Raw genomic sequence first — 14050 nt, forward strand, 5'->3', positions numbered from 1 at the left:
TGTTAAGTCTAAGGTGGATAGAAAGGTGGCTGCTCCGATTAGGTCATCGATGCGTGGCATGGGATAGGCATTGAAGTCGGATATCGCATTAACTCGACGGAAGTCTATACAGTACCTCCAGGAACAGTCAGGTTTATTGACCAACACCATCAAGGAGGACCATGGGCTTGACGAGGTCTCGATAATATTAGCTTGCAGCATTTTGTTTACTTCTTCCACCACTATTTGTTTACAGGCTTCTGGGAGTCTATACGGTTTTAAATGGACCACTTTTGCCTTTGGTGTTCTAATATAGTGGTAAGTGCCTTTGATTCTTCCTGGCTTGTCTGAAAATACATCGGGGAAGGACATCATTATGTCTTTTAGATCTTCAAGTTTTTGAGTATACAACTCGTGAGCAATTAGTTCAAAGTTGTCTATATCTTCTGGAACCAAACATGATAGTACTTTGGCATGGGTGGCTGACGGGTTCTCTTTCCACTCCTTTAAGAGATTTACATGATGTAAATGGACCTTCTGTTTTCTGTCCAGTTGGGCTACATTATAGGTGCAGGTTCCTGTTCTTTTTACTATTTCATAGGGCCCATGCCACTTAGAAAGAAGCGTGTTTTCTGAGGTGGGTAATAGGACCAATAATGTTTTGTTCTATAGAAATCGATCTATCTCAAGCTTACTTTCTTGTCATTTGTGTTGGCTCTGGGCCTTTTTCCAGATCTCAAACAAGTCTCATATGCTCTTGCAATTGGGTAGCAGTTTGCGAGATGGGAATGGGTGCCTCTTCTCGTTCTTCCCAGTTTTCCCAGAGCATGTCCAGGACATCTCTGGGCTCTCTTCCATAAAGTAGTTCAAAAGGGGAGAATCCCATAGAGGCCTGTGGGGTTTTCCTCACTGCAAATAGTGCCCACGGGATCATTCAGTCCCAGTCTTTCTCGTCCTTCCCTACCAATTTTCGCAGGATTAATTTTAGGGTCTTATCGAATCTTTCTACCAAGCCATTGGTTTGGGGATGATACACAGAAGTTCATAAGGTGGTAATATGGAGTAGCTGCTTGACCTTTGCCATGAGCTTGCTCATAAAATATGAACCTTGATCGGTCAATATTTCCTTCGGAAAGCCAACCCTGCAATAATACGGTAGGAGGTGTTTAAGGATTGGCTCTGTGGTATTATCTTGCATTGAGAATGCTTTGGGGTATATAGTGGCATAATCAACGTTCACAAGTACGTATTTGTTGCCTAATCTGGATGTTTCCAGCGGTCCAATAATGTCCATTCTGATTCTTGAAAAAGTGGCTTCTATAATTGGTAAAGGATTCAAAGGTGCAGGCAAGGGGACGTGTGTGCTAGTTCTTTTGACATATTTCACACATCTGGAAAATCTTTATATCGGCTTGGATACCTGGCCAGTAAAACTTTCCACTGATGTGTACTTGGGTTTTGGATTGTCCTAAGTGGTCTGTGGTAAGATGGGAGTGTGTGATATCCAGTATGACCTTGCGGTGGGTCCTCGGGATCACCAACTGTGTTTATATTAACTCTTTGGTTGATGTTTCACTCATGTACAACAATCCCTGCTTTAAGAAGAAAAAGGTGCTCCTTTTTTCTATACCTTCTTCTGGAATAGCCTATAGAAAGGCTTCAGCAAGAACGGGGCTGTTTCGCTGGGCAAAGGCTAGATCTGGATAAATGGTGGGCTCCTCTCCCTTCATTTCTTCGATGTTAGATAGGCTTATCAGCTTCCCAAAGCACCTCTTTCTGTTTTGTCTGGTTAGCTTTCTTTAAACTGAGGAAATAGTGCCCTTTCCAAAATTCCTTGAGCAATTTGATCCCCACGACTTCAAATGGGGTTTCGCCATTATTCTGTTAGAGAACTTGTATGTCTCCTCAGTAGTTAGGATCGATGCTAGGCCAGATTTTGGGGCTAACCTGATGTAACACCCTGGAAGGGGTATCGAAACTAAATCGGTAGGAATCATTCCTCTTTTCCCAGGGGGAATGACCGCTTCCCTACTGCTACAGTATCGAAGCCTATCTATTCTTTTGTGGCAACGGAAGGGTTAGAAGCTCGATGACTACGTTTTTGAAATTGTAGGGTCCCCCAATTTGTTTCAATTGAGTCACAGCCCACTCCTGACACCTTATATGAGGAACTCATGGTGGCAACAGTAAAGACAGACACTAGTGATCACAGTTCAAGGGTCTATATTGAACTTTATACTGGGTGAGATGAATGCCTAATCCAAACCCAAATCTAAGCTGGACGCAAGCTACGGCCATCAAATAATAAGGCAGTCTTAGTGGCATCTTGTAAAAACAAAAAGGGCCTATACTAAAAAAAAAAAAAACTATTGCCAATCCTTACCACTAAGTTACAAAAAGAGTGTAGCATAATGTTCACCAGAAAAGAAAGAAGTGTTCACAACATGATAAGTGAAGATGGTATGACTGGGTCTCCCTTCCCTACGTTATAAGCACAGGACAAGGCAGGACTTCTGAGCATGCACAATCCTGGGCCTCTGCAGCTTGAGGCTCACAATTCCAGTTCAATGATACTGGAACCTTCCGGGGTCAAGTCTCTTCTCTTCAAAGTCTCTTGCCCCTTACCAATCAAAAAAACAAACAACAAAAAGTTCCTTCTCTGTCCTGGAACCTTGGGCGTTTGCTCTTCGCCCCTTGGATCTCCCTCTGTTGGGCTCAGATCATTCTTGCAACTTGGATCTCTCCGTCGGGTTCACTACGGCCTCTCAAATGCAGCTTGCAACTTCCCACTGTGGACAACCCTCGGCCGGGTTCACGCTTGTCTTCATTACCTTTCACCCCAACTCACAGGCATCCCTCAAACCTGGTTTAGGTTTGCCAACTATACAGTTCACTTTACTTTTAACACAATGTGGGATTCACTTCCCTTGGCTTTCTCCTGGCAATGGGTCAGAGACTTTCGAGAGTACAAGGGTAGGATGGGGAAAAGTTGTTACAAGGAAGGAGGTACCACATCTCAGCCTTCGGTGTCCCACTACTGCCCCCCGAAGACCTCTCATCCAGGTGATCCTCCCACACTGGTCCACCCCCAGGAACTGGATCCAATAGTGATGGCCCTGTCCTGGCCACCTGGACAACAGATCTCCAGGGACTAGTGGGTGAGACACCTTCAGGTTTCTCAAAATATGCTGAACTCCATACTGCCTACCTGATGCAGGAGAGGCAGCCTATTTGATCCATAACAAGCTCCCGATCTGCTACAGGAGGGACCGGTCATGTGCCACTTCTTGTTCCCCAAACTGCAGGAGGAGTGACAGTGAATGTTCTGCACTACTGCTCCACATCAGGCACAGTGCATGTACTTTAATCCATATTTCCTATCTGCTGCAGGGGGAACTGCATATGCAGCACTAGTGCTTCTCATCTGCAGGAGGATGTATAGCATGTGCGTTGCACTCAAGGCTCCTCATCTGCAGGTAGAGAGCCAGTGCACCCCAGGACAAGTTTCCCTACGTTTACCGCTTTAGTTTAGGCATCCCTTGAGGCATGTTTTTTTTGTTTACATTTACCCCACAAATGCCACAGGACTGATCTGCTTTTGCTTACATTGCTCCACTGGGCAGCTGCCAGCACATTTAGGCTCCTCCAGGAATGCCCCTGTGAGGGAGATTTGGAGCAAAATCCTTATAGAACAGTTTTCTTCTAATCCGTCCCTGCCTGTAGAGAGGAGATAACATGGAATAAGTTAAATTAAAAAAAATAATAAACTGTCCCCACCACAAAATGTCCTGCTTCGCTACACACGACCCATTCCGTCCGCTGCAAGGAGTGGCTGTGCCACCTGCTGGAGGATTATTTCATGAAACCCCCTTTTTCTTTTTGATATATTTATTAGGTGGATATCGTTTCTCACTACATCGAACATTTTGAGGAACATTTGAAGAAGGCACATGGGGACATATGCCCACACTTGAAAAGGTGCATAATAGAATTGCACATAGTGCCAACCCTCTGTGTGCTGTGCGCTCTGAAGGCTGAAGACACCACGCTGCTGCAAAGACATTAGGCAGCTGCTGCCTGCATGCTGTAAAATGGCTCTGTTCTACGGCAGCAATAAGCAAAATCTCCTAGTAGGGGGCTTTTGCTTGATTGTTGCCGCAAGAACACAGCACAGCATTAATACAGTTGAAACTGTTAATGTTGACAAAATGGCAGTGTCCAAGACCTTGAAAATCAGGATTTTCCATAGGAACTTAAAAAGAAAATAATGCCAATATATCATTTTTAATATGGTCAACATTTTTAAAGCATAACATTTTTCACTGAACTTGACCTTTAAAGGCTAAAGGACACTGAAGACAAGCAGATGCAATGGAAGTAGGAACTGCTGCTCTCAGTCCCTCTCTGAGAACTATGGCTCTGGCCATCCAAAAGGCAAATGCGGAAGCCCTGTATCAGAATTGGCTGATCCCTCACCTGACACCTTACTGGGTTCCCAGGCGTTTTCAAGGACCCTGCAGCAGCTCCCAAATATCACCACCAATGGCCTCAGCATTGTTAAATTGCTCCACAGTGAGGTCTCCTTCGGTGTCAAGGGGGTCACAATCAAGGGATTCGATTCATCAAGGAGAAGGCTTAATTGGAGGCTATCGCTGTAAGGAACACCATTGCTTCATTGTTTGGGAAAATCCGAAACTCAGTTGCTGAACCCGCCTTCGGGACTGTCAAGGTTTCCACGAGTAAACCCTCACAGACCTTCCATCAGGCTACCTGAGTTCCAACCTGGACCAAACTAGAATGAGTCCTTAGAGCAAAACACATGAACACTGTCAGCACTTAATGAAAGTAGGAGGTATAGACGTTGCAGCGCTGTATGTTCTCTACTTCAGCCATGAAAGGCCATCCCACCAAGACCTACAACACATACAAGAACCTCACTAGGCTTTAGCACACTTGTCACACAGGAATATAGTGAATATTGTTAATTTCCCACTTCACCACACTCAAGAACTTCACCTCTTGATGCCTTATAAAAGTGCAAAAAGGTGATTCCCAGGTGGCAAACATGTGCCATATGCTCTCTGCTGTCGCAGTTGTTCAGACCTCCATCACTTTTTAGACCTTCCATGCCGCTCCTCTCTTTAGTGCAAAGCATTGTCCAGCCTCTTCGTTAAATGCTATTTATCCATGTTAGGATAAATGAGCAGGGCCAACTTTGTAAAACTTTATCCACCATAATACATGGTTACATAGACATAATTTGCTAGACCATGGCGTGGTTGTTGACGCCTATACAGGTCAGCTCATATTGCAACCTGACGTTGCTTTGAAAGGCTGATGGTGTGGGATAGCAAACGGAAAGAATGCTTAGTAGTGTGTGGGCTGGGGGAGAAGGGGCATGGGTTGGTGTGTGGTGAATGTTGGGGAGGAAAAGAATGAGGGGTGATTAGTGTGGTCTGTGGGCGGGGCTGAGAAGAATGATGGTGCGGGGGAAATGTATGAGGGCAGTTAGTGGACAGGCATAAGCAGTGGCAAATGTGCTGATAAACCATATTGTGGAAAAAATAGCACAAAATAAGGCAGTTGAGGAAGCAAACACCAGATTCCTTAGCTGTTTTTGCATCTAGAAGGAAACACTCCCTCATGTCCTCCATCTCCTATGACCCCCAGGATGAAGAAAGCAAAAGAGTATTTGGGATAGGTAAAATGGGTTGCCCCTCAAGCTGAACAGCTCTGAGAACATATTGTGGTGTGGCCAGTTAAGCTGATATCACTGGCCTCTGTGTGATTCCATCGAACATGACGGGGGGCATGGGGACAAAGTGCTGTTTATAAGGGAAGGAAAAGTCCTGTTAAATCAAATGTTGGCACTGGGGCAAAACCTCCTTTAAATTATACTACCACAGCCTCTCCCTGAGAAGGATGTTCTGCCTGTGTCTCAGGAGCTAAAGATGTGATGTGTAGCAGAACATTCAAGATTTTCCAAATGATTGGAGTCACTCTATTCAGATTATATGCCAATGATAACATTTATAAGCTAAGACTTTTGGCAGAGATATTTTAAATAAATTTGACAAATGAAAATGTCATACAGATATATTTGCCTGGAGCTTCCTTAAAAGGTTCCACTCTTGCAGTGACGTCCGCAGGACAAGCAACTTTAGCCATTGAGGAGGATCTAGCAGCATAAGACAATAGAAAGTGCACAGCCTTCTGCAGCAGCGGGGCAATCCAAACCTAATGACTAATCTAATGACTCACCCAATTCCTCTAATTTGCTATGCACTCTACCAAGGGGAACATCTCAAATCCTCAAGCATTAGACATACGCCACTATAAACAAGTGGCTGTTCAGCATAGTCCATGAAAGAAAGATCATATAGACAAAAAGCCCTGCTCCAAACAGCTCTCAAGTGGATACAAAGCATAACATTGCAGCAGACCTGGATGTTTCACATAGTAAACATCAAGTAAGCTGAATAAGTAAACAGAATGCATAACTAATATCTTCTACTGGAGTGTCTTGAAGATATATTTTGGTCCTGTGCTGCACGAGACATGTGGTTTGGGTAGATCCATATATGCCCTTTCCACATCTAGGAAGGAAAATGGCTGGCTTTTATAGACTTCTTCAGGACCCATACTTTCACAAGGGCATGAAGGAAAGCTATGGCAGGACCAGAAATCTTCCTGAGTGTTTTCAAAATGCATAGCGGGAGTCGCGTCCTTCCTGAGGAAGAACAGAAAGTACTTCTACCCATGCAGTATGTGCAACTAGCTACTTCACAACTCTCAAAGCAGCCCAGGTAGACCTGCAAGTAACCATCAAAAAGTCCAGGAAGCATCAATTCAAAAGATTCAGTACCCCATGCATTCAATGGGTTTCTTTGCAGGAGAGACTGCCTTCCATTCAGTAAAAGTGCTTATACTCTGAAGATATGTTATGCCCTGTAGCAAGACGGTTCTCTCTGTCAAGGTCCATGGCCCCCTTCACGATCATAGTCCCATAATCCAGTCTTCACGTGAGACCACGGTTAAATGGAACCTTCAAACGGCTTTGAAGGCTTTGTAACCTTATCTGTGCCAGCTCAACAGTTGTTGCCGTAGTAGTGCAAAGTATCAAACCGAATGAAGAAAGTCTCTTTTTTTCAGTAGCCTATCCCAACAGAAATGATCCTTGCAGATGTCTTTGATTGGATGGCGAGTACATGCGGTTTGGTTAACAAAGGGCCATCCTGCCATAGCAACATGCTAGGGCTTTGACTATGTAAAGGCCCACTCCCCGTCTTATACGTGCAATACAAGGAAATATGACACACCCCAACGGGGAATGAGACTAAGAGAACAGGCTGCGAGAGTTAGTTTTCTTTTATGTAAGATTGGCATCCAGAGAACTCTGCTGCCTGAGAGCGCTCTGGCAAACAATAGACGTACAATTGATTATAAGAGCAGAAATCATCATCAGTGATGTCAGACATGAAGGTTACAAAGTTTGTTATGATTGGACACAAGCTTGCATTGCATATGGGCATATAGGCGCTGCTCCTCAGTGGTTGGCTGCTGGGTTGGCGGGAGGTTGAGCGTCACAAGGTCCATCCAGGTGGGGTGAGGGTCAGGTCGCGGTGAGGTATGTCAGGCCCTAACTAAGCTAACGTGAGATATTACCATCAGACATACACTAAATAATGGCCACTACAGTTCCTTGAGTATATCATCATGCATCTATAAATCGAAAACATATAATTACAGCATTATTCATTGGGACTTATATGGAGTACCGGGCTTAGGGTCGTGGTCAGTAAGATAACATTGGCCGTGGGGTGGGTCCAGGTGCATCAAAAGAGGCTATAGGAAATTCTGACATTTGTTAGTTCTAGGATGCAATATACTGTGACAGAGGTTTGGTGTTAGTTGGGGGCACACTGGGGTGGGCTTCACAGCATGGTCACACGTCTGGTACATCAAGAGAATACCTTGCGGGGACACAGGGTTATAGTGGCAGTAATTTTCCAACAGCGGGGGTAAGAGGGCAGAGGGAGGTTTGTGGAGATGGATGAGTTACAGGGCATGGTTCGAGCTGGTTCACACATAGGACAGTGATCTCAGAGGAAGAGTGAGATGTTACATTGGTGTATTTGGTGCAATTATCTCCGGCTCAAGCATGAGAATGGAGCTGCGAGGCTTTCAGGCAAAGTGAGAAAAGGTGTGGACCATGAGCGCGGTGTGCGCAGCGCTACAGGGGGGAGAGAAGCCTTTTCGTATTATCGCAGTGAGGCACAGTCCAAAGATGGAGTCGAGAGTACACAAAAATGGATGCCAAGTGTCTCTTGCAACAGCCCCACCTATGCCAATGCCAGCATAAGGGCTGGCGTTAGCATAAGGGCAATGGAGGCGTCCCCCACCATTTGTTGAGCAGGTGATCCACATCATGCTGAATGTATGAGGGGGGCCTAAATGATCCCTCACTCCCACACATTCCCCCCCTTTCGTTACATCTAAAGTAACAAATGACATTATTATTATTCTCATTCCCATAATACTCTGCTTCTGCTACCGCTTCATCCCATGCCCGTGTACCCTTTATTGGCATCGAAGCCCTACATACACTTCCCAGGCTATGCCCATTCCTTGCATACTCGTCAGGTGTGCATGTCATATATATTCCCCCATCCCCATCCAGGTCCACCCACACATCCCTGTACCATTGCAGCTCCCTTGGTTCTTTAATTGTTGTGCAATATAAATTATCTACCCTATCCCCGTTTTGGCAATAGACAGCTGCCATGCGGTACTTTGGTGGGTTTGGCTCTCCAGTTTGTATTTGTGCATCTATCATGGTTGTCTGTCTGCCCATTGTTACCATCATCATTGTTGAATTAGGCATAGATCTTGCACAGCATCGGATACCTAGTTGGCACACACAGAAAAAGAGTCAAATAAAAACAATGACTGGAACAAAAATGTTCATCATCATACTGATCCAAGACGGTATCCAATTGAACATGTTGTCGAACCAGTTGCTCGGCTCTATTCCTCCGCAGCCGCTTGAGCCTGGTCACGCCCCATGGACTGAACAATCTGGTGTGTGGCACACTGGGTGCAGTCCAGGATGGCCTAGAGGTTGAGGGATTGTTTGTCGGCAAATTGCCTACACGTACACCTGATGCCTTTCCATCGCCTCAAGCCTGCGCATGAGTGTCGCCTGGTGTGGCTTGGGGAATGGGTTGATGGCTATGGGGAGGGCTGGGGCTGAAAAAAGGTGAACCATAGGACGGGATGTCCGATTCGCCTTCAGATGACTGCCCTGCTGCCCAGGATGAAGGCTGTCCTGCCCAGGTGATGTGGGTGTGTCATGGGCCTGTCGGGTGGGTGAAACCACAGTGGCTTCAGCACGCCTGCCAGCAGCTGACTCAGCTGGTTCATCAGTCGTGATCACTTTGGCCGGCTGTTGGTGAGCAGTTGAAGTCGCCATGTCTATATCAGGTGTAATGGGTACCGTGCCTGCGCTAGCACTGGCAGGTTTGTTGCTGCTGGACCCTGGTGTCCCATGGCGTCCCTTATGCCTGCCCTTCCCATTGGTTGGCCCTTCAGCGGTAGTGGGGGTTGAGTGTCGCCCTGGAGGCTCGGCCACGGGTTGTCGATGGCTCTTCACCCTCCTCTGCCTCATCCGGAGTCGGCTGCGACCATATACGGGAACAAATGGCATGCTGTCAATCATTGTGCATTCCTGTATGTTGGCTTGCTAGTCACACCTGCTAATTGTTTAGGGGCATCGCATACATGTAGGCAGATGGGTATGGTTGTTCATAGGCCATTGCATGTGACCACAGTAAGGTGGGTATGGTCGCTGCTGAGTGTTTCCACCCCATGGACAGGTGCCCTTTGCCCCTACAGTTGGTCTGGGGTCCACTTTGGCACTTGGCCCTTCACAGCACACATGGCTGCTGAAATTGCAGTTTTATGGTGCTATGCTTGGTTACGTGCACAGTTTACACACAACCCATGCATGCAGTAACAGCATTGGCCCGGCAGCACACAGGGAATGATGTTGTTCTGTGACCCCATGGCATGTTTGTGGGGCTGATGTGGCCTTCCAGGGAACTGGCTCTACATGGACATGCATTGGGTGGTGTAAACTTGTGCATGTGCTGGCATCTAACCCTGTCCATTGGGCCCCTCTGAGCTAAGAGACACATTTGTTGGTTTGTCATTTGCCTTGTGTATTGGCCGGGTGGGGGCCAGGAACAAACTCACCTCCTGCCTATTGGCTGCTGACACCAGCCACAGCTCCACCGACTCCCTAAATCCCTTCCATGTCGTGGATGGAGCTTGCCTTCTCCCCCAAAGGGGTCAGAGCAAGGGGCTTTGTGGTACTGCCTCCTGTGGCAAGTGCTTCCTGTCTGTGTTGGGAGAAGAGGCTGTAAACTCTGACCCTGAGGTAATTGCATCTTTCATGACAGATCTCCCCATATTGGGGGACCATGCTTACGGCAGTCACTTTCTGTATGATGGATATCCCGATTGCTGAATTCCGCTGCACAGATATTTTCCTCTGGCAGGTGCCATACAGTTCCTCGCAATGGGCAACCACCTCATCAGTGAGGACATGGAGCTCTCCCTCACTGAATTATGGCTTACGCAGTCGATGTTCGGGCACCTTCCCTCTGGCCTTCTCTTGGGACACATTTTCTGTGACTTGTGTGTCCGGCTACAGGAAGTGGGAGATTCAGGGCAGATTGAGTTTTTCAAAATGGCCACTGCCATTCTTCCTGTTCCGGCGATGATGCTATTTCCGATGGTGAGTAATTCCACCGGCGGAATTAGTGCTGATTGGTCGATGCTGATGGATATTGGCAAATTTGCAGATGGGTTGCACTGTTTCTGAGGTCATTCTGCCGGGCAGCATTACCATTACTGTCAAAGGTGTGTGCAGATTTCCGACAGGTTGTAATGTGGTGGAAATTCTGCCGCACACCACAGTGGTAATGGTAATTCTGCTTGTTGGAATTACTGCCGTATTACCACCAAACTCGTAATGACCCCCATTGTCTTTTGCGTAAAGTGCTGTTTTTTCCAGACTCTCTCTTCCCATTACTCCCTCTATATTTGTACTTTCGTTAATCTTTTTTGAAAGGGCTTTCACTACCAATGCAAAACCCAGGAATCAAAGCAGACACCCCTGAGAAGGAATTAACCAAAAAGGGATAAACAGCAAGTATAGCCATGGTCCCTGTGCCATATTTAGCCAAACATTCACTCTTCTGGCAATAGCAAAAAGAACTCTGCGAGAACCAAATAAAGTGTGAGATGGTTCTGGACTGTTTATTCCAGGCAAGACATGTAGCATTTTTAGTAATGTAAACTTTACAATCAGTACTTGCCACCTGATGTCCTCATTTGGGCAGGTTGTTGATTGTCTTAGACTGGGGTGCACAACTGACTTCTCTGGCGGGCCCAACGTACCACACAAGTCTCATACAGTGGCCCACACTGTCTGTGGGGATGGGCTGGTGGCAGAGGTATTGGTGCGCAAATGAGAGTTAAACAATTAAATATGGGCTTTGAAGTGTAATTTTTCTTTCTTTCTCTATTTCTAATTATAACCTCTGTAGTACACTGCACCTCTTTGATTGTTTTTGTATTATGGATCTTAAATCATGTTTAAATAGGTATCAGGATGCAAAGACACAAACTGAGTTGCAACACGTCGTCATTAAACTCTGGTGACTTGGATGGCCATAAATAGCATCTTGAAAGGCCGCATATTGTCCTCCACTGGTTTAAGGGATCTGGCTGAGCCTGTAGGATCCATATGAACTCATACAAACCTGCCTGCAAAAACCTCTTTGTTGTACACCTGCATGATATTTTCATGTATGCAGACAGCAAATGGCTTCCTATGGAATCAGCATGCATTTAGCACCTGATAAAAGCAGGCAGACTGTATAGGAATCGACTGTCACTGCTATCTACGAAACGCGTAAGTGATATCGTTGGCAGATCTCTGCATGCAATCAGCATTTTTGGAGGGAAATGAGCCCTTAAATTGAAATTCTACAATACATTAGCTTTCAAAATCCCATAGACTTCTTCCTCAGATGGTGCGGACAGAATGAAATGAGTAACAGAGAACCAATACCAATGCTGAGAAATTGCACTTTTTAAAAAGTCACACATTACTTACACAACACTGCTACACTTATATGTTCATGAAGGATTGGCAATGAGTCGTAAAGTCGGACATAGTACGTTAAAATCATTGTTCAGGATTTTAGAAACAGCTTGAAATGAAATATTTGAAAAACGTGACTTGAAAACAGGATTTGTTTTTTAACATCTACATCACATAGAGTCTAAAGCTGTTCATAGTTATTGCCGTGCATGTGGCAGGGGTTAAATGCAAGGCCAGGACGGAAACGCAGTATAAACTACTTTGTTTTGGAATGATATTACAGGAGTTTCTTTTTTCTTTTTTAGAGAAATAGACATGCATCCATAATGCAGCATGTTGTGTATGGTTAAAACCTTGCATATGGCCAGTATTGCTTGTGTCTAGTGCCACTCTGTGGTAAGAATGATGATGTAGGAGATTCCGGAATGCAGGCAGCAGCATAATCCTGTAGCTCCTGGCCCTCTCCAGCTATTGATTGTATTGGATTATGAACACTAAGAAAAAGATTGAAGTGGCTGAGAACCCTATACCCAAAAAAGCCAAAGTCAACATCTGGGATGGATGAAGTTCCTAGCACTCAGGATATTTACTCTCTACTTCTTAAAATGGCTCAAGACATGGGAATGGTGGTCCAAGATGTGGGAGATGTTAAATCATCAATGGATGATCTATCCAAAAAAGTCTCCCAATTGGACAGTAGAATTACCATCCCGGAAAATGGTTCAGCCTCTGTGTCTTCAGAAATCACTGGAAGTTTTAGAGCTTATAACACCTTGAAGGATGAAGTTCAAAAAGGAAGAGAAAAGAGCCTGGAACTAGACTTGAAGATAAGGAACAAAAATCTAAGACTTGTGGGAGTTGAGGAAAATGCAAGTGAAGATTTATTGCATCTGGTTCTGGAAATATTGAAGTTCTGCTATGGCTGCGAACAAACAGTCCCAGGAGATATTGACAATATCTATAGATTGGGGAGAAAGTCTGGCCCAAGAGCTAGACATATTTTGATCACACTAATGAATTCCAGGACTAAGGAAGCCATCCTGGGAGCTGCAAGAAAGAAAGGAAACACGTATTTTAAAAGTAAACAAATATTTGTGTATCCCGACTACCCAAGAGAAACTTTGATAATCAGGAAATCATTTAAAGAGGCCAAGGACTTGGCAATGCTGCTGGGCATTAAAGCTTTCCTAAATAGGGCGAATTTGCTGACCCTGGCTCTACCAGAAGGCGAAAGGAGCACATCTCACCCTAAAGAGGCCATGTCCTGGCTGGAGCCATTGAAGGATAAGTGCATATAGTGGTTTTTTTTTTGTGTGCTTTATCACCACATCGATTTGAACTTTTATTTATTAATTAAACTCCCCCCAATTGACTTTTAATGGCTAAAAATGGTGCTGACTCAATACAATCGTTAAAAGATTCAAATGATCTCATTTTTGAAAGAATACTAACCTTCATGTTGTTGAATTCGATGCTTCGTTTGCAGTGCCGAGGGATTAGAAAAAAGCACCCTTCAACGTGCCTAATATGTGCCCTCTACGTGCTTTCAGGAAGTACAATGTCCCGTTCTTGATTCCCCGCTACGACTATGCTAAACATGAAAAGAACATGATTCCGACGGTTCGTGTCCACCTGCAGTGCAGCAAATCTGCAACATATCAGTAAGTGCCATTGTATTTCTGTTCATACGACTGTCTGAGTTACATTAATACCGGAACGAGATACACCCACCCCCCAATGAAGCTCTGTATATATGCAAATATGTGAGACCCTTTCGGTTTCAGCTCACCGAACCCCTCAACCAGGCCAGTCTTTATGTAATATATGGAACAGAGGGCGGGGACTCTACATATCTGGTGCTATCAGATACAAGTAAATCTTAATGAGAAAAGGTTGGAG

Source organism: Ambystoma mexicanum, chromosome 10 (genome assembly GCF_040938575.1).
Source record: "Ambystoma mexicanum isolate Mex_15411 chromosome 10, UKY_AmexF1_1, whole genome shotgun sequence".
NCBI lineage: Eukaryota > Metazoa > Chordata > Amphibia > Caudata > Ambystomatidae > Ambystoma > Ambystoma mexicanum.